Source organism: Rattus rattus, chromosome 3, assembly GCF_011064425.1.
Source record: "Rattus rattus isolate New Zealand chromosome 3, Rrattus_CSIRO_v1, whole genome shotgun sequence".
NCBI lineage: Eukaryota > Metazoa > Chordata > Mammalia > Rodentia > Muridae > Rattus > Rattus rattus.
Window position 1 is genome coordinate 149,954,419 of NC_046156.1, and position 22,075 is coordinate 149,976,493.

Here is a 22,075-nt window from a genome sequence, read left to right on the forward strand (position 1 = left end):
GACACACTATAGGTTGGGCCAGTGAGATGGCTTAGTAGGTAAGGGTGTTTGCTGTTGAGGCTGATGACCTGAGTTGAGTTCAATGAGTAGATCTCAGGCTCCTACATGGTTTTCTCTGACCTCTACATGTGTGCTGAGATATGTGTGCACGTCTGTGCATGTGCGCACATGTGTATGTGTGTGTGTGTGTGTGTGTGTTGCACTAAACATAAAAGGGGGAAATTGAATCTTAGAGGCTGCCCTTAATTTTAAAACACCTGTATGGAACCATGAAGAGACATGCTCTGGGAATTGTCAAAGGCCAGATTTGACACCAGAGGGTTAACAGAGGTAGGCGTCAAAAAGGGTTTGTGACCTTGGCAATTGGGGTTATGTTAAGAGCCCATGGGGCCTGGTGACAGGAACAAGGAAGCCATTTATTGGGTCAGAACTACTGATGGAACAAAACTTACTTATCTGGGGCTGGCAAGAATGCCCAGCCAGAAACTCTCAAACTTTTAAACTCTTAAATGTATTTACTGGCTGGTTTTGTGTGTCAACTTGACAGAAGCTGGGGTTATGACAGAGAAAGGAGCCTCCTTTGAGGAAATGCCTCCATGAGATCCAGTTGTTAGGCATTTTCTCAATTAGTGATCAAGGTGGGAGGGCCCATTGTGGGCAATGCCATCACTGGACTGGTAGTCCTGAGTTCTCTAAGAAAGCAATCTGAGCAAGCCAGAGCAAGCCAGTAAGCAGCATTCCTCCATGACCTCTTCATCAGCTCCTGCCTTCAGGTTCTTACCCTGTGTGAGTTTCTGTCCTGACTTTCTTTGGTGATAAACAATAATGGTGAAGTATAAGCTGAATAAACCCTTTCCTCCCCAACTTGCTTCTTGGTCATGATGCTTTATGCAGGAATACAAACCCTAAGACAGTGTACAAACATGTAAATGAACATTCATAAACATAATATATCTGGTGGATGGAGCAGAGCCTTCTAGGTCACACTTTATTCCTTCTCTCTGGCCTTCTTATATTTTCTTAGATAAAAGTCCTTTAGAAAATTACCTCATAGATAAAATGTTACACAAAAAGGAAGTTACAGAAGTATGCTGATACTAAGTTCAAAATAGTGTTTCATTCTATAAGCTCATTATAAGTTTAAAGTAACAGTTTCGCATGACCTTGCTTTGTCATTGTGCATACCTGTTGCTTCACTCTTGGACCTGACCTACAATGAATGTTTTTCCTTGATTACAAATTTGCCTCAAATCTATTTCTTTTCTTAGTGTAATTGTGAAAGCTCATTGTATTCCTTATAATGTAACCTTTACTTACTATTCTATGAGGAGTGGGCACTAACTTTATTACATTTTTCTGGCAAAACAACTAAAGCTGTCACCTTAAACTTTTTTCTAAAATGATTTGAATCAAATCAGGAATTCTATAAAGTCATTAACTCATATAAACAGCATTAATTCATGAAAGTTCGTCTTAATGTTGATCTGTAGGAAATTTGCCCTAGGGTGCGCTGATGCCCAGGAATCATTAGGCTATATAATAGTGACAGGAAAGGCAAGAAGCTATGTTGGGCTGATGTCTCTAAGGACCCTGCAATCTTAGAGCACACCCATCATAGATCATGCGAAATGGTGGGCAATCTCCAGAAAATTCACTGGCATGCCGTTAGCCTTGCCTAGATGGCTTCTGACAGGAAATACGATTTTTAAAAGAAAACTGTCACAATCATTTTTCACTTTACCAGGGAGAGAAACAAGCTTGAGGGATCTGATTGAACTGAAGAACCCACCAGGCTTTGGTTCATCATTAATACAATGGTCACAGCCTCCCACATTCTATTCGAGAGTGAAGAGAAGGAATGATACTCCCAACAGGCTGGCCGCTCTTCATTTTAACCAAGGTCTCAGCATGCTTATGTAGTCTGTTTGCATCTGCTTCAAAATATGCAGCTGCTATTGGTAGAAACTATGAGAATCCAGGGTCAGATCCACTCACTGTTAAAGGCTCAGAGAGCAATTTAAACATCACTGCTGCAGTGACAGTGTTGATACTTTACTCTGAATGCACTCCAACAAGAACTGTAGAATGCTCTTCCTCATGAACACTGATTGTTCTGGAACCCTGTTCATTGGAATGCATGAGGCTACTGCTGTCTTGAAATTATAGTAAGTGTAATTACCCCATGAGACCCTCATAAAATTGGACCAATTAAGCTTCCTCTGTAGGAGGAAGAGTAAACTCATCAGATCCTCATTTGAGATCCTAGCCACTTCCTCCCTTCTGTCTTGTTCAGCTGCACAGGGATTGAGAGGTTCTAGATAAATGAAGTTGAAGGCTGGTGGTGGGTGAGGGCTTCTAGCAGTGCAGCATTTGTGGGGATATCATCTATGCTGGGATGGGAGGTTTTGGTGATGGAAATATTTTAGGGTCACTCATGGTAACTTAGGTAACCACTCACCTATGCTTCCATAAATAAGACAAACTCATTGGTTTAGAAAGCTGGACTTGGGTGGAAACATTCATTCATGGGCAAATTCATTATTGGGCAAATTTCCTGCAGATCAACATGAAGATAAACTTTCATGAAGTAATGTTGTTGCATTAATGCCTTGGTCTTTCACAGTGCCCTATGTGGGGTCAGAAGGTGTTTTGTTCATGGCTCCACAGAAAATGACACAAGAAGAAGGGGAGCGGCACTATGAAGTTACTGACTATCCTACAATAACCCCATCACCAGGTAGGAGAAGTCTCTTCTGAGATGTTGGTTAGAGTTATCCAAGAGACCCTCCAAATTGTTATAAGCTATTCATGTCATTCTTGGTTGCCCTTTAGAAACAGAAGGTAAGTGTCTACTGCTAAAGGCACCACCCACTTTGAACATAGGATCCAGAGGACCTAAACTGGATCTGACCTAAACTCTTCATAGTGCCACTCCTCTTCTTGTTGCTGAGTTAATTTTCTGTGAAGCCATGACTAAAACACCTTTTGACCTGACCTCACATAGGGCACTGTGAAAGACCAAGGCATTATTAATACAACAGCATTAATTCATGAAAGTTCAGCTTTATGTTGATCTGCAGGGAATTTGCCTGATCTGACCTGCTCCCTGAGGACTAGCTTTTTTGGTACCAGAAAGAGACATACAAACGTCCAAAGGAGAGAAGCAACCAATAGTCCTGTTTAGCTATGATTCCACAGCCTCCAGCATAGCACATTATCAAGGGAGCAGTAACAGCACAGGCACCATTGTGGTAACCAACAACTATCCTACTCAAAAATAGAAATCGTGGCTAGTATTGAAGTCTAACATATCACATGAGGTTAGTGAGGTTACAGATTTTGGAGAAGAACTTACAACTGCCACTTAATTAAGCTAGCACAGTCCTTCACGACTGGTAAATATTCGTCCTTATACCCACAGATAAATGTCATCTTCACCCCTCATCAAGGAAACTTCTCTTTGTCTCAGGCAAAAACATCTACAGAACTTACAAGTGATCAAAATACAGAGCTGTGAAGCCCAGTCCTAACTGATACAACTATAACACAACTCCATCACCCGAGGCTTAGGTATCATTGTAAAAGATGGGGAGGAAGACTGTAAGAGACAGAGGTATAGGAACCTTGTTGTGATAAAAGAAGTATCAGCAGAGGTCAGAGGAGCTGTACTCATGAAGTCTTACTATTATGGCTGGGTAAATAGCCATGCTGACCCGGAAGGGGAAATGCTCATAAGGCCTCAACCCCAGACAAAGAACTATAGGCAAAGCAGGAGCAATGTTTTCCCCAGGAAAGAACACACTAAATGGTTATACCATACCGAAAGATCATTCCTGAAAATATATAGACTAGTAACGCACAGTGCAGGCTGTATTTATGGGTTTAGGAATATTTATGTACAACCTCAACATTTAAAGACAAAGAGGCCGTCGTGTATTTGAAAGAGAGAGCAGGATGAGTAAGTTCATGGGAGCGGTTGGAGGGAAGAAAGAGAAGGGGGAAATTATTACACTTTGATCTTAATAAAATAAAACGATAGTTTTAAAAGGGGAGCAACAGAGAGTAGGAGACAGAGTCTAAGAGTAATTAATGTAGACAGAGCAAAAAATAAAAATGTTGTGCACAAAACATGTTTTGAGTTTTAAAATATGAGTTATCTAAAACAAAACTAATTCTAGAAGAGGTCATAGACACTGCCTTTGTGCTAGGCTGTCATTTAAAGATACTTTTAAAATAACTGTCCTATTTTGGTTTTGTTTTGAATAACATGTATAAAGGAAAGGAAGCTTCAACACTTAAGCTGGACTAACTACTAAACTTCAGATCATTTGTTTAAGGGGCTTGCGATCTTTTAAAAAGATGAAACATCACCTCAGCCACTGTGCGAGGTGAGCAGAACATTCTTCCTGACATTTTGATTAATTCTCGCACTCCATGCTCTACCAAAGAAAGCCACGGATAACACAAATCCCTCTCAGTGTTAATTAAATCAGGGACTCTACAGCTGTATCAAGGCTTCCTTACAGATACACTTTCAACTGTCTTCAACAGTATCATTTACTGAGAATTTCATTTAAGTGAATGCAATTATCTGGCGTATGTAAACCAGCCCTTTAGTGCAGGGTAGTGAGGTCAGATTTGGTTTGCCTGTTGTCTGTGAACCAGTCATCCTTGTCCATTCACACGTCCTATCTTCACTTTTGTCCACGTGCAACTTGCCATCCTGCCCTTTCCAGAAAAAAGTTTACCCAACCTCCTTTGAGTGCATCAGTGATTCTCCATATGCTCTGTGTGTGAATTCCTATTCCCATTATTCTCAGACAATCAAGTCTACAAAGTCTTCAATGGGAAACAGTAGGAGTAGAAAATACGTTTTGAGTAGGACTGATTTATGACACTAGAAATATTAACATATCTATCATTTTGAAAAATAAGTTAAAGCTTGTAATTCCTCTATGATGGATTCTTTTTCCTAAATTCTGATCACTGATATAATAAAAATGTGTACTAGCATTCATTTGTAGCGTCATAATATTACTTTACAGTGAAACGACTGTTCTTTCAGAATTAAAAAGAATATGAAAATGAATTATATCTATCTTGGTATTTGAGGGTACCTTTTCAGAAAGCCATATTAAAGCATTTGTGTGCACTGTATGTAAAAAATGGTGACAGATGATAATGCGTATTTTTATTTCCAGCTCCTGATTGAAAATACCAACACAGACAAATTGAAGCCTGTAAGTGAGCGCTTTCAAATGTGAGTAACATGCTTCATAGCAAAATATAACTAAATAGTAAAAGGAACATTTTTACATATGGGGAACATATAGGGGTCCAAAGCCACTCTGTGATCACAAATAATTTTTGCTATTTTATTGAATAGAAAAGAGTTGGGGGAAAGAGGTGAAAATCAAGGAAAACTGTAAGGACTAATCTACTATTTGACCAGAAGTGAGATGATAAAAAAGTTGTCTTCATTGGACTGTTCTGTCTCCCTCGCTTTTCTTGTTAATTTATCAGTAGGTTCAAACTAGTTCAGACTTGATCACAGGGCCATTCCTCAGTTCATATGCTGTCTATATTGATTGTATGTGTGTCACCATCCAATACGCTTGTTCCAGTGCTTGGCCTGCAACGTCAAGCGGACCACACCTATTTGACCCACAGCACACCCCCTGAAAGGAGGACCGTGACTCTACCAAGCACAAGCTATCACCTCTAGAGGAAGAGCTGGGAAAGTGGGTGGATACTATGAGATATAACAAGTATTTTGGAAGGAGCCCAGTCCACTATTCCATGTGCCCTCAAAACATCAGTTTGGGTCAGTTATCTAAACATATGTAGGAATTTGAACGTCATACCAGTCGTTTCTAGAGACAGTTGGCACAATGGTTGATAAACTGACAGAGGCCAAAACTGGGCAAGAGCTGGATCCACAGCTGTCTTGCTAAAAACACACAGGTAAGAGGGAGGAGGGGAGAGAAAGGATACACTGGATGAAAAGAGAGTCAAGATTTGTATGGGGAACTAGATAACTAGGTAACTCCGAGTAAATGAGAATGGGATTTTGCTCAATTTCTCCAGTCTCTTTCCCCCCTTTCTGCTGTGATGGCTTAGGACATGTTCACAAATTTTTATAGTCCCTACAAGGGGATTGAGCAGCCAGATCCTGAACATAGAGAGAACTGGGCTCAATGACGTCCTGTGTCTAGCAGAGCAGAATCACACTCTGAGAGCCCACACCAGGCTCTCGTGCTCGGCATTGTGGCCTTTTCTGGATTTCCTCTGGGCCATCCTACAACCTGCTGTATGCCACAGGATCTGTAGGCATCCTACAGACAGGAGACTACGCTGAAGAGGGAGGCCTTCTTTGAGCAGTGACATTACAGCACCACTTTGTAAGCAGGTCCTCCAGCTATACTCAAGCCTAAGGGGATTTGAGTCTTACAAATGAGCACAGGCAGGGCTACTCAACATGGCTGCTCCTGGATCCCCGACACTGTGAGCAATGTGTGCTTGCTGTTTCTAGCTCTTCCATTCCGGAGTATCATCTGTTATGCTCCCTTTCTTTCAAACCCTACTGTATCTCTTCATCCCTTTCCTGTCCCTACCCTTTGCTGAATGGGCTCACCTCACCTCGGATATCTACACATCCCCCTAGTCGCTCCTTCATTTACTAAGATGCATCTGTCCTCTCTTTCCTTCCCAACCATGAGGATAAGAGGCAGTTGTCTGAGTGTTTGAAGGATGCAGAATACACTCGACATTCACAGCACACAGAATGTGCTCCAACACCCAGGAGACGTTTGCCAGGTAGTTAACTGCAAAGAAGCCTAGTGAGTAACTGCAAGATACGACCCTGCAGGATACCAGGGCTCTGAGCATCAAGCATTTCTAAAGCCTTATAGTGCTATCAAGATGGTGTAAGGAACTGAACGTATAAAACAGCAGATGCAAGGCAAATAATAAATCCAGGTGCGAATATAAAAATTGCTATTTAAATGGCATTATGTCCCCTGAATCTACAGACATTCTACTTGTAGCTGGAAGAGAAATATTTATACCTCTGAAAAACACTAATCAATATAGCACTAGGAGTTTCATCTCTCAGGTGAGTTTTGATCGGTGTGGTTTCATTATTTTAACTTACTAATAGTTCTAAATTACTCAGGGTGATACCAAATTGTAACTCATAGAAAAGCTGTGGAATAAGTGGAACTCACAAAGGATGAGCATCCGGGAGAAGTTACATAAAAAATGTTGTAATTGGTAACTGGCAAATTTTAATTTACATGATGAAGGTATGCTAATTTGTTTCTGATAGTAATCTGTAATAAAATTGTTTTTATGGAACGTTCCATTAATTACATCATCCATAAGCATCCTTTTATCTGTATAAAGTTAATACTGTTCCAAATATAATTGACAGTTGATTTAGTTCAGAAGAAATTTAAATAACTAATGATGTATACTAAATATATTTAAAGAGATACTTTATTTTTATTTCAGGCCAAGGATGGCTCTTTTTCTTGAGATTATCATATTCATGAGCTATAATTGGTTTATTAAAATTTCTTTAATAAGGTCTTAATTACTTTCACTTGATCCTTTATTTTGTTTTAATGGAGGGTAATTGTAGGGTTTTTTAACCTGAAAGAGATGACTATCTCTGTGTAGAAAAATGAAGAAAGATCACACTATAATAACAGCAAGTCTCAGACATGGCCTTGGGCTGTATAGGGCTTTAGTCCCTCCTCCATTTACTTTAACCTATTTTGATTTTTACTATAAGACTTGAGGAAGAATTCTAAAATAGGTGGGGGTGTAAATAATGACTGGAAGAAGTCTGGGCTTAATTTCTTTTATATTTTTAAAAATTATTTATTTAAAACTAATCAGCTCATGAAAAATTAATATATCCATTCAGAAGGATTTAGTTTAAGTAAGACTACCATGTATTTAATTTTGAGAGTGACAGTTTGTACCTGAGGAAGGGAGTTCTTTTTTGAATTAAAAATTTTAAAACGTAGGCCTAAAGGTTGGGCGTGATGGTGCATATCTTTAATCCCAGCACTGAGGGAGCAGAGGTAGGAGATCTGCATGAATTCTAGGTACCATCTGGGTGTTTGGGCTGCATGCATATCTATGCGTCACAGTCATCCAATGCTCACAGAAGCAAGAAGACAGTGTGAGATCCTTTGGAACTGGCGCTACAAGCTGTTGTGAGCCACTGTATGGCTGCTGGAACTCAAATTCAGGTCTTTGGAGAGAGTCGTCAGTGCTTTTTTACTACTATGTCACCTTTCCAGTCTCAAAACAGTTTATTTTATAATAAAGTCAGAGTTGGGCTTAATGAGGTTGTGTGGAGGGAGCCGGGAGGAACTTATGGCTTCTTTTCCCACATTGATTCCTATAGACTGTGAGTGGCATTCATTAACCCCTGGGCCCAGGAGCTCCTGAATTCCTGTTAGGTTAGGTACACTGTGTACATCTGAATAGTGTGCTCGCACCGACTGCTGGCACGTCCCCAGTGTCCACCCAAGAAGCAAAGCCCTGAAGGTGTGGCGCCCTTCTAGATGTACGATGTACATACCTGATACATATGCTGTTGTTTAATAAGATAATTTACCTCAACATTATGCACACATTTACCATAATGAAGCTTACGAATGAGGCAATTCCTTAGGCTCAGACCCCTCAAGCTTTCTTTTGGGAGTGCAAGGGCCCAGGAAGAGAAACCGAGAGAGTGTTAGTTCTTAAATCTTTCCAAAGAATAAACCTCCTCGTTCTCTGCGGTAGGGGCAGAGTAAAGGCTAAGCCTCTTGGGATTTCATCCCCTTGAAACAGTTAGTGTTAGTGATGAAAGGAACAGGTTGCAAGGAGTACTCAACTTGGGGGAAAAGAGGAAGTAAATGGTCCCTCACCATCATTGTCAAACATTCTCTCCCCACTACTGTGTTGCATGGATTCTGGTCCAAGCACTGGGTCTTCTTCTTCTTCTTCTTTTTTTTTTTCAGAGTTGAGGACCAAACCCAGGGCCTTGCGCTTGCTAGGCAAGCACTCTACCACTGAGCTAAGTCCCCAACCCCACACTGGGTCATCTTAACTAACCATATACAGAGAAAGGCTGAGACTAAGCCAAGTCAACTATTGATTGCTTTCAAGAAAATAAAAAAAATCTATCAGTCAGTCTGTCAATCATCAAATTTAACTGCAGAATGGATAAAGAATGAATGCTTCCTTACCTTTCAAAGTGATTCTGATGCCTACTGACATATCCTGGTTTAAGGAGATGAAATCTACCTTGTGCCCACAAAGTGTTTTAACTGCTGAGTTTCTAAAACGACTTTCTGCAAAGATGCAGCCATCACAATTTACATCTCCTACTTTAAAGCCAGAACTGATGCCAGCAATGAACTCATGTTTGAATTTCGGTACCAACTACATATGCTAAAAACTTAGTCTAGGCTTATAGTTCAGATAGAGACAAGACACCTGGATGTTAAGTTTTTGACTAATCCCTTAGAAACTATCTTCAATTTTTTTCAAGATTTACTTATTTTTTAATTTTTATGCTTGGGTTTGGCCTGCATGTATGCATGTGCCCCACGTGTGTGTTGTCCTGCATGCATACATGTGCCCCAGGTGTGTGTCTGTCCTGCATATATGCATGTGCCCCAGGTGTGTGTCTGTCCTGCATGTATGCATGTGCTCCATGTGTGTGTCTGTCCTGCATGTATGCATGTGCCCCAGGTGTGTGTTTGTCTTGCATGTTTGCATGTGTCCCATATGTATGTCTGGCCTGCATGTGTATGCATGTGCCTCATATATGTGTCTGGTGCCTGGGGAGGTCAGAAGAAGATGCCTGGAAAATGGGCTTCTCACAAGCTAAGAGTTTATTTATTAACACCCTTCCTGCAGTGTGCCCCCAACAGAAACTTTGCCCCATGCCAGAGCAATACCCACTTTTAATCATGTAGCAATGAGCCCAACTGGGATATGTGTGTGTGTGTGTGTGTGTGTGTGTGTATGTGTGTGTGTGTGTGTGTGTGCATATGCACGCATGCTCAACCACATGCATACACATGCATGTTATATATGGTGCATGTTTATGTGGTTCATATATGTGAGTGTATGTGCTTGCATGCCTGTTCATGTGTATCTGGAGACCACAACAGGGCACTATGTGTCTCCATTCTTTACTCCTCATCTTTCCTCAAGACTGTCTCTCTTTCAACTAGAAACTCCTTTTCTAACTAGGCTAGCTGGTACCTGTTTCCTCTGTCCCTAATGCTGGGGTTACACGCATGTGTACCTGTGTCCACCTTTTATTTAGGTGCTGGATATCTGGATTCACCTTCCCATGCCTGTACAGCAAGCATTTTTACCCCTCTGTCATTGCCCAGTCCCCAAGAACCTGATTAATATCCCATATAACTCACTCACTGACACAATTTCTTTCATGTTTAAGACTATCAACATCATGACTATAAGTCTATTAAATTTAGCTTTTGTTGATCAATAATATTTTTTGGCTTGTTGCCATTATGGACATTTGGCAAATCATATGAATGTCTGAGAATGAGCAGACTATTAACTTTGCCGACACACAGCCTATGAGTTCTTGAATGCGTAGGGAGAGCCTCTAACTATAGAGATCTTATTTGGGTGCAGGGCAATGGTTAAGACACCTGCAGCTCCATTAAGGGTCACATCCCAGTGTTCACGCAGGCTCATATGTTGGCAGCACTCCTCACAGCTATTCTGAAGTCTCTCTCCAGGTCTAGTAAGAAGAAAATAAAGTGAAACTATAGAACCTTTATATAAAATAGGATGCTTTGGGAGTTTCTGGGTTATATTATGTATAGCACTGTAGCCTATTTTTGTGCTATTGGTACAGACATCAGACATTGACCCTTTCACAGCTCAGCATCCCTGCGTTGTGGTTTGGACCTGGTTTGTCTCCCAGTGGTTCACTTGCAAAGGCGTGGGCCTCAGTGTAGAGGTCAGCATTTTATCCTGGGACACGAGCTCCCTGGATTCCAGAATTGCCATACGAAGTTGCATTTCTACATGAAAGCTCACTATGGTGATATTTATGCTAAGTCCTTAATTCAAGGCTAGACAGATGGAGTGTCAGATATTTTTCTTTAGTTTTAGCCTTCAAAACTATGAACTAAATAATATTTATAACTTTGTTTATAAAGTTGTCTAGATTCAGATGATATGTAGTTACGGTATTGGAAAATGTACTATTAAACTTGGGAAAGGGTGACTGGGAACAACTCTTTTCTATTGGGTCTGTTTTAAAGAATTCCTTGGTCCTATGATTTCAAAAGAAGGAGGAGGGGAGGAGAGGGGGATAAGGAAGAGGAGCCACTGGCCTTTATGAAGTTATATAGCAGAATAAAAACAGTAACACTAACAGTTGGAAACCAAAGACTAAAGTTGATAGTTCAGCTTTTACAAATAAGAAATAGCCTGCAGTGTATCTGTAATAGGTGTTCACAGGAATGTTATTGGACCATGCAAATGCTAATATGTAAATTACCACATAGGAGGGCAAAAAGAGAGAGAGAGATCTAAAATAAGATCACATTGAAAAATCACTGAAGACCAAGACAGGAATTCACATACCTCTGGATACCTGATTTCTGGTAAACAAGCCATAAATAAACACTGGAAAAAAGACAACATCTTCAACAAATGGTGTTGGGTAGACTGAATAGCTGCATTAAAAAAAAACTCCAAATAGATTCATATTTATCATTGTACAGAAAATTCAATTCCAAATGTCTCAAAGACATCAACATAAAGCCAACTACATTGAACCTGATAGAAGAAAAAGTAGAGAACAGTCATGAATATATTGGCACAGAAGTCTTTCTGACCAGAACGCCATTAGCATAAGCACTAAGATCAATAATTAATAATGGGCGCTCAAGAGACTGAAAGCTTCTGTAAGGCAAAGGACACTGCTAGTCAAGATGGCAGCCTACAGAATAGGGAAAGATTTTTAGCACATTTGATAGAGAGCTAATATTCAACAAATATAAGAAATAAAAAAACATAAAAGCTATATATCAAGAAAAAAGTTACTTAATTGAAAACAGGATAGAGATCTAAACAGAAAATTCTCAAAAGAGGAAACCCAAATGGCTAAGAAACACCCAAAGAAATGTTTAAGACCCTGGGCCATTGGGAAAATACAAATCAAAATTACTATGAGATTTCACCTTATACCTGTCAGAATGACTAAGATCAAGCAAACAAGTGAAAGATCATGCTGGCCAGGATGGGGAAGGAGGAGAATACTCCTCCATTGCTAGTGGTGCAATTGAGGAGGACTATGGAAACCAGTGTGATGTTTCCTTAGGAAGATGGAAATTGATCTATTGCAAGATCTAACTATACTACTCTTGGCCATCTACCCAAAGGATGCTTCACTCTACCACAGAGTCCTTATTCAACCATTTTCATTGCCACTCTATTCATAATAGAAATGGGAAACAATTTAGATGGTCCTCAACAGGTGAATAAATTTAGTTATCCAAGTAAAATGTGGCACATCGACACAATGGCCATATTCCTCAGCTTAATAAAATGAGATCAGGAAATCCACAGACAAATGAATGAAAATAGAAAAAAATCGCCCTGAGTGAGGTAACCCAGATCCAGAAAGACAAATATGTCGTGTATTTGTTTGTATGTGGACATTAGCTGTTAAATCAATGATAACCAAGCTATGGTCTGTAGAACCAGAGAACTTAGGTACACAGTAAGGGACTGTGTGTCGAGTTGGGGCAGATAGATCTCCCTAGGAAAGGGAAACAGAATAGTTATGGATGAATGGGGCAGGGGAGGCTGGAATAGGAGAATTAAGTGGAGAGGGTAAAGGAAGAGAGGGACTAGGGAGTGAATTTGGAGAAAGAAGGCTAAAATTAGGGGCCCTTTAAGGGGTAGTATAAAAACATGATATAGTAGGAGCCTTGCAAATTATATTAAATTATATATATATATATGATATGAATTCATATATACATATATATTTATGAATGAAGGGGATGTAAATAAAATTGCTAAATAAAGGGAAAGACAGAGCCCTAAATGACCATCTTTTGTCACCAAATGAAGCTTCCAGTGCAGAGATTGGGTTACATCTAATTGAATTGTTGGCTACAGTGATCCACTGGAACCACTAAACCACACAGGCTGTTGCTGACTCTACAGGATGCATTCCACAAATGGTAGCAAAGTCTTATTGTTGAAGATAACACACAACTCCTTCAACATGGAGAAGTTTGAGCTGGTGCCTATATAGATCCTTTACCCCTAGGTCGTATGTTTTGATGTTCTGTTCTGTTCTGTTCTGTTTTGTTCTGTTCTGTTCTGTTCGGGTCAGTTGGGAAGAAAAGTACTCTGCATGTTACAAAAAGGAGACATAGATGTCAATCCAGTTACAAACCCTATGATCTTCAGTGGTGTTCTGCCTGCATGTAATGGGGGCACAAAGCTCCTTTTGGTGGGAGTAACCAACCAAAGTCTGATTTGACTTAAGGTCAACTCCACAATACAAAACACATACCCATCACTGCTTGGGTGACCAAGAGCCTGAAACTAGACAGACCGAGGATCTAGGGAAAAAAACAAATATGGCTGTTTTTAACAACAACAACAAGAGCAGCATCAAAATGACTCATAATGACAGTCTGCTGTACTCCTAGATCAGTGAACACTCAGTCCTAAATGGGATGATGGGATGTCTCCATTACACCAACCCCTCAGAGCTCAGGGAATCCTGTGGCAGAGGAGGCAGGAAGATTTTATTAACCACCCTCTCTGTCTGATATATATATATATATATATATATATAAATCAGCATCCAGTTTAGTGTTTTCAATGGGATTCCTGTGTGTGTGTGTGTGTGTGTGTGTGTGTGTGTGTGTGTGTGTGTGTATGAGTGAATCTCTACATTTATAATTGTTTCTTGTGCTTTCCCTAGGCTTCTTTTCCTTCTGTTTGCTTTCTCCCATTCCCATGTATTTGTTTTTTATTTTATTTTATTATTATCACTTAGAAACCTGTTTGTTCTCTAATGAGAGATATAAAGAGGAGTGATTCCAGATGGGAGTGGAGGTGGAGAGGAATTGGGAAGAGAAGAGAAGGAGAGGAAAAAAACATAATCAAAAAATATAATACGAGGGGGAAAAAGCTATTCACAGTAAAAGGAAAAATAAAGAAAAATCATGTTTGAAATGGCCAATCTCACATTTTTGAGTTCTTATTATTCTCTAGGGTGTTTGGTGAGCACCTTGGGTAGACTGACTCTTGCAAACTTCCACTAATTGCCTTTGACAGAAAAGAAAACCCAGAGGAAGAGAGTTGAGTCCCCTGCCCAAAGTCATTTTCCTTGTAGCTGAGAATGAAGGTCAGGTGTGGCAGGGTGCATGAGAGCAGTCAGACAAATGTCAGGGGCATGAATTTGAGACCTGAATTAAAGAGGAGCTGTAATTTGTCACTGTTTGGAGCAGAACACATGAACACAGGCGGTTGTATTGCTTCTCAGCCTTCCTCCACTTTCTGTCTAGATCCAGGTCAGGTAGCTTGAGAAATTTGAAGAAGTCACTGTAATTCTCAAACTAAGGAACATTTGGAGCTGTGAAACTATTTTTGCTAATAATTTTTGGTAAACATTTAATTCTATTATCTCTACTTAAAAAATGAAACAAAGAACAATGAAAATAATCTATAGTAACACAACCCTAGACTGCTATGGTGAAGAAATAAGAGGTGGAACTGGAAGTAATCTCAAGCTAAATGGCATCTATATATCATAATTATGTCAACGTTACCCCCTTTTTCAGTTAAATAAGAACCATCAGATACTAGCTCTACTGTGAACTTGCACTATTTCATAAATCTGACTATAACCTAGGACAAAAGTATAGCCGTAGGTGTCACTTTGCAGATTTATAAGTAACAATTAAAGAATTTAGAAAAGTTTCCCAAGGAGAAGTTATAAATTAGAGTGAGAGAGCTCGAATATAAATGCTGGTTTCCATGCTCCAAACTCGACTGCCCCTTAGAGATACTCTCGGAGGTTATTCATAGGAAATATATGAGAGCGGTGGATTTAGCCACCAAGACAGCTGTAATCACTGGTGATCACCTTCAGATTCACGGTTCTGGTTTCACTTTTATAGCTACAGATTTGTAGTAAGTGTTCTTCCCATTCAGTCTCCATAAAGCCATCTACTGCTTCATCAGACGCTTGGGGACACTTCTGCTCCTTGTGCCATCTTTTAAAAATGGGCTTAATTTTTCAGCCAATAGTTTATAAATACCTGCTCAAACAAGACACTGCTAATCACTCTGAGGAATATACAGCCAATGAAGCTGAGGCCACCTGTGGAGATAAAAACTTATGTGCATTTGGTCAGTGCCCATTTGAAAATGACTCTATAGGGCCTTGCATAACAAAATTCAGGAGCCATTGAGGAAAGGACAGCAAGAATATACAGATAAGAAAAATCTCCCTGGAAGGGAATAAAAGAAGGTTCAGTGATGACCCTTGAGTGGCTCACACAACTATCCAGGGAAGGACAGAGACGTTCAGGGGAAAAGAAAGCCACAGCAAAACTTGAAGCCATGAATGGGTAAAATCTTGGGGTCTAGCGGCTTACTTGCATGGTGGATCAAGGATTACATTTCTCAACTATCCAAAAGGTACCTACCATTTGGGCAATTGCAACCATATACCAGAAGAGAAGTTAAATTCTCCAACACGGGGAAATTCAGACAGATGTGCCTAGTTTCCATCTCTCTAATGGAAATGGCCTAGGGAATGAGTGGGTACCACCATTATTTAACAATTATTTTTATTGTATGAGTACAAGTATCTCATTTTTATGTACCTATGTGTACCACTTATGTGCCTAATGTTCACCGAGGGCAGAACAGGGCATTGAATCCCCTGGAACTGGAGTTACAGAAGGTTATGAGCTGTTACGTGGGTACTGGGAACTGAATCGGGCTTCTCTGTAAGAGCATCAAGTGGTCTTAACTGCTGAGCCATCTCTTCAGCCCAGAATGCCAGCATGATTTAAAGAATTGTTTAAAAAGAACCACTGAGGTGGCCCATTTCTGTATCTTCGTTCTGACCAATTGAATGTTCATCAACACCAGCTCCCATGCGGCCTCCTCCTGAGGAGTAGAGAAAAACTGTGTTAAGACTGAGGGATGTGACAAGGGTGATGTTTGCCCTTCAGTATCCTCCATGGTCACTGAAATTCATCTAGATCCACCTTATTATACATTGGTTCAGTAAACAGGGCATTTTTTCAACTTAACACTATCTGAAGCTCTACAGAAGTGGTTCTCATCTATGGACTGCAAACCCTTGGCTTGGGGGACGGGATGTGTTGAATGACTCTCTCACAGAAGTTGCCCAAGACCATCAGAAAACACAGATATTTACAATGTGGTTCATAATAGCAGCAAAGTTACAGTTATCAAATAGCAACAAAAATAATTTTATGGTTGGGGGAGGCACCCCAACATGAGGGTATTAGAGGGTAGCAGCATTAGGAAGGTTGGGAACTGTTGCTGTAAAGAGAGAAATTTGGCAGGGGTCAGCTTTACAGGCATTCTGCATTCTGTGATGGTGCTTTGTGGAGCTGAGAGAGACAAGGAATGGAAGAGAAAAGAGGATGCTCAAGCCTTGAGTTTCTTCATAAGTCAGAGAGGCTGGGTCAAGAGGACAAATGTGCGTTGTAGTTTATTAAAGACAGAGTCAGTGCTATGGAGAGCAACAGTGGTGCGGCATGGTAAAGGGAAGATCTAGGTCAGTGATGCTACTCTAAGAGTCTCAGGATCCCAAGATCGGGACGTCTAAACAGGTTATAAACATCAGCCAGACAGAACAACCATCTTACTCAGAGTTGACAGTATGGACCGCAGGAGAGAAGGTGTGGCAATCACTCCATCTGATGCTTGCACATGCTGTCAGATTTTCAACAAGGATGTGACTCCAAGGTAAGAACAAGCACAGATATTACGTGTTAGATCCCAGGCAAATTCTCTTTTGTGATTTCCTGTCTAGGTTGACAGGAAAATACCATCCAAGGCACTGTGGCATTCTCACCGTATGGCACCCTGGTGTCTTGCTGTCTACAATCTTCTAAAGGCAAGGTCTGCCCATGGGTACTGGAGTAGGATGGGAAGTAGATGCTAAGAGGGGAGCTAGCAAGAGCTAGCGGGAGAGGGAAAGGAGAAGAGAGTGAGTGACAATCATAGTGCACTCTGCACATGCATACAATTGTTAAAGAAGGTAAAAAGAAGAAGCCATTGTGTCATGATACGGAACTCCATGAACCTCTGTCCTTCCCCTTCCCTGCACCTTCAGCCAAGGGTATAGAGGGAGAGAGCAGGGAATGCTATGCCTCCTCCTCAGGTAGGTACTTGAAGCTAAGCGCCTTTCTGGCGATGGTCCCACCTCTCTACAGTTTCCTGTCTTCCCAGGCTCGGCAAACACTCTTACTCAGGAGACACGAGCTGTCTGACCAGCCCCTAAGTCAGCCCTGATCGTACCCCAGAAGGATCCCTTCATCAGGTTTCCTGGGAAATTTAGCTCATTTGCCTTTTGCGCCCATTTTTGTCTCTACTGGGCTTGTGGGGAAAGTCTGAGAGGCACGTCCTCTGAAGGTTTCCTGTAAGTGCAGTCGGGCGGGCTATCATGATTAGTGTCTGGTTTGGTTATTAAACATGCTTTTGATCACATTTATTTATAGTGATGTGTGTGTGTGTGTGTGTGTGTGTGTGTGTGTGTGTGTGTGTGTGTGTGTGTGTGTGTGTAGGTTCTCTCCTTCTATGTGGGTTCCAGAGATTAAACTCAGGCCATCAGGCTTAGCAGCAAGCATGTTTATCTATTTATCTGCAGAACCATCTCACTAGCCCTTAGGTTTGTTTTCAAAGTTTAAATCTCCCTGCCGTATCATTTTACAAAATGAAGTACTGGCTTCTTAGCTCTAAGGGTTTTTGTTTGTCTGTTTTTTTTTTCCTTTTTTTTTTTTTTGTTTTGTAGTTAAACAAGTATTTTTGAGTAACTGCTATTTTTGGGATTTCCCTTTTTTTAGTTTTTATTAATTAACTTTATGCTTTTGAGTGTACATGTATAAAATGATTCTAAAGACTTAAATTTTAAAGATGAAATTCTTATAGCACAGTTTACCATTTTGAAGTGTACAGTTCAGTAGCATCATTCACAGTGACAGCTATCACCACCACCTAATAAAGCACGTTTTCATCACCCTGGAAAGATGAGACATTCATGGAGGAGGCACTGTTCTGGAAGTGCTCAACTGAGAATGGGTTTCTAAAGAGGTCAAATGTAAGCAAACCAAGTTGTGGGTCATGTTGTGAGTCCATGGGATAAATGCTTCAGTTAACTTTGGGCGCTGCATGTTTGACTGGGCTAAGCGGGGAAGGGGGAATCAGACATCTGGGTCCTGAAAGATAGGACAAAAGAGACCTGGCAGGAAACTGTGAGTTCCAGGACGGGATGCTTTAAGTATGAGATGCCAGTTAACTATCCAGGAGTGGTAGCAGGAGGCAGGTGCTGGGCGAGCCGAAGTACATTGCTAAAGACAGAAACACAGAGGCCTCAGCACTTAGGTAGTATCTGGAACCACAGGATAGAATGAAATCTCAGAAATAGAGTTCAGAGGAAGAGCCAACAGCCCAAGGCTGGTCCTTAGCGTGTCGACACTTAAAGGGCTAATGGTAAAGGCAGTTGGCATCAGAAGGAAAGCATTAGAGAAGGTTTAGATCCACAAACTGTTAGTCTTATAGTGGTATGGGTCTGAGATCTCAGCTGACACTTCTGGTAACATAAAAGTCCTCAACGCTTTTAAAACATAGAAATGTAATAGAAAAGTATGTCTCCTGTGTGTGTGCATGTGTGCGTGCGTGCGTGTGTGTGTGTGTGTATGTGTAGTTGGTACATGTGGTAAGTGTATGAATTTGTAAAATATATGTGTGTGTGTATGGTGTTGGTATGTGTGTGTATGAGTGTAAGTGTGTATAGTGTATGGGGAGTATCAATGTTTGTGGTATGAATCTGTGTGTGCATGTGTGTGTGGTATTAGTGTGCTGCTTTGGTTGAATGTGATATGTACTTGTTGGTGTGCATGTGTCTGTGTGCAAGTAGGTGCACCAGCATAAGAAGCATCATTGTCTGCTTGCTATCTTTATCTTTTGAGGCACGGACTGTGACTGAAGCTGCAGTCCATGGATTTGCAAAGCCTGGCTGGCTGACAACTCCTCAGATCCTCCTGACTCTGCTCTCCCCACACACTAGGTTTACAGGCACCTGCCACAAGGCCTGCTTTTCCACAGCTTCTAAGGATCCAAACTCAGGCCCTCATGCTTGTGAAGCAGGCACTTTCCTGACTGAGCCCCTCGCTCCCTTTTAATTATGCACCCCCCCCCCAAAAAAAAAAACAAACAACTCTCACCAAACACTGAGTTGCAATTGTCAGCACAAAGCATCTGGTCTAGGCCCATCAGTGGGCTGATTGAGGACAAAGAGATGCGAGTTAGAAGGTTGATCATTACGTCAGGCTAGAGCAACTATAAGCAGAACAAATGACAGGAGGGGATAAAATCGCTTATTTTAGGCGTTTTTGTGAATCAAAGCAGCAGCGACATGAGCAGAGCGTGGCACAGGATGCATAATGACGGGGCCGCTATTATGACAGGAATGTAAAGTGTAATAGGATTTTCAGAAAACAATTTAGGGAAAGTGACAATCTTGCTTATTTAAATGCTGTGTGACATTCAGCATTACTCCTCTAGGTAAATCACAAAATTGATAAAAATGACTTCCAGAGATACCGTTGAATATGCGGAACACATGTAATACATTTATCTGTTGACTAACCCTCAGGTGCGTGGAAACAGTATTGTTCCCCAGGAATCAAAGGCAGCTTTTACTGAGCCATTATGCTGAAATGTCGAGGTGCCACGCTTTGTCTCCTCAGAGCAAGCTTTCCCAATGCTCCTACTCTGGGCATGCCTCATCTCTCTCATATGGGTGTGCAACTGTAATAATTTCAATGCACATTGTAGTTGATCATTATCAATTTCAAGTTCACGAAAAGGTACACACGTTGGTATACATTTTAAAGCTTTCCAAGATAAGTTGCTATTTTACCCCTCTAACTTTAGATTTAATACATGGCAAGGTTAAAACCTCCAGTGTAAAAAAAAAAAGATAACGTGAAAAAGAAATCCAGCCACAAACATATAGAGTTACTAGGACAGTCTCCCATGATCTCTCTCTGCTTAGCAGACACAAGCCATTTTACAGAAATCAACACACACACACACACACACACACACACACACACACACACACACACACACAGACACACACATGCTGCCTGCTTGTGCTCTTACATTCGGCACATAGCACTGATGCATTTTGATATCAACAAATATGTAGACACGTTAATTTTAATCCTTAGTAATGGTCTTTTGTATGGACAATATTATTGATTGGTAGACTGAGTGAGGGACAGGTTTTTACCATGTATCTTTGGTGGGCCAGGAATTTGGCTTCGGAGAGTAGACTGCCCGTGAACAGGTCCACTTTAATCCAATCACCTACTGGTGGAATTTAATCCAATCACCTACTGGTGGACTTTAATCCAATCACATACTGGTGCACTTTGAGCTGTGACTCTTTTTCTCCCTTCTGACATCGATTCATACCATATCATCAAAGTGTTTTAAATAAATCTTATGTTTAATTCAACTTCATTGAAAACTGTTCTTAATATCTACTGAGTATAAGAAGTTAAAAAAAATGACTGGGTAAAGATCATAGTTTAAATAGTAATAAATTACCAACATGCTCCAAAAACATATGACAATTCCATCCAACAATGTTCAACAATGTTTAGTGTGGGGTCTTCTCTAACTGGACTAAGCAACTATTTTTACACTGGGGATTCTCACAGCATACATAGGTGGCGGATCCTTACTCTAAGGGGTCTGTTTCAGCTCCTTCCGGTTGGTTGCTGGGATATCCCTTTCTAGTTGACTGCAACTGGGACTACGCATATTAAACTGAAAATCCCTGGAGCCACCAAACAGTTCAGAAAGTATCAAAATAGGTATCAATGTGCAAAACTATTGGTTTTTCTTTTCTTCATTCTTTTTGGGAAACGTATGCCTATTGATATCTGTGTTATATTTTTCACAGTGTTAATTTATTTGTTTCCTATAATGGCTTTAACTTAAAATATTCTTTGGTTAGTCTTTGCTATTTCCTCCAATCATGATTCTTCCATTGGGTGTCTTGCTAAGAACAAGATTCTATAACTATAAATATTATGAACACACAGGCTCTGGAAACAAATGCCATCGAATATAGACATATACTACTATCAGTGGGCATTGATTATTTACCGCTTCAGTAATGAAATTTCTTCTGTCACCAGAGTTTAAGTGTGCAAAGCTTTGAGGTGTTTGCTATTGTATGACTTCACTTGCATCTGCAGGTTGAGGAGGGTACTGTTGACATGGTTGAAAGCAGGAAGAGATTTTTCACACACTGAGCTGTTGCCCATCAAGATTAATGCTTCCATCTCTTTCTTCAAGCCATCCCATCCTGTGAAGACCAGTGTCCTTTTCCTAATTTGTAATTAGGAAAACCAAGATCTGGAATGAACTTAAATAGAGTCTTCTGTCATGATGTCTAGCTTTACTAATCACAATAACCAACTTTCCATTAACTCTGCCTATCTATCACAAGGCAGACAATTCCAATCCATCATACCCTGCTGCCAGATTACTAGTGCCACAATGCAGGAGGGATTCATGTCACTGCCCTACTCAACAGCCATCATTTGCAGATTTGGGAACAAATGACAGATTAGAGAAAACCTAGAAGAGCAAGTCTGTGGGATTTGCTGATAATGTTTTCATAACTCCTAATAAGAGTTGAAAAAACAGTAAAATCAACCTTTCTCGGGAATGAGAGAATAAGGTACAGGCACACAACCCTGTG

At 40.6% G+C, this 22,075-nt stretch overlaps 1 protein-coding gene across 1 annotated transcript in view; it reads right to left on the reverse strand.

Annotated features, from left to right (window-relative positions):
• Positions 1 to 22,075, reverse strand: part of Ctnnd2 (catenin delta 2) — a 396,457-nt gene that overhangs the window by 166,096 nt on the left and 208,286 nt on the right. The window lies entirely within an intron of this gene.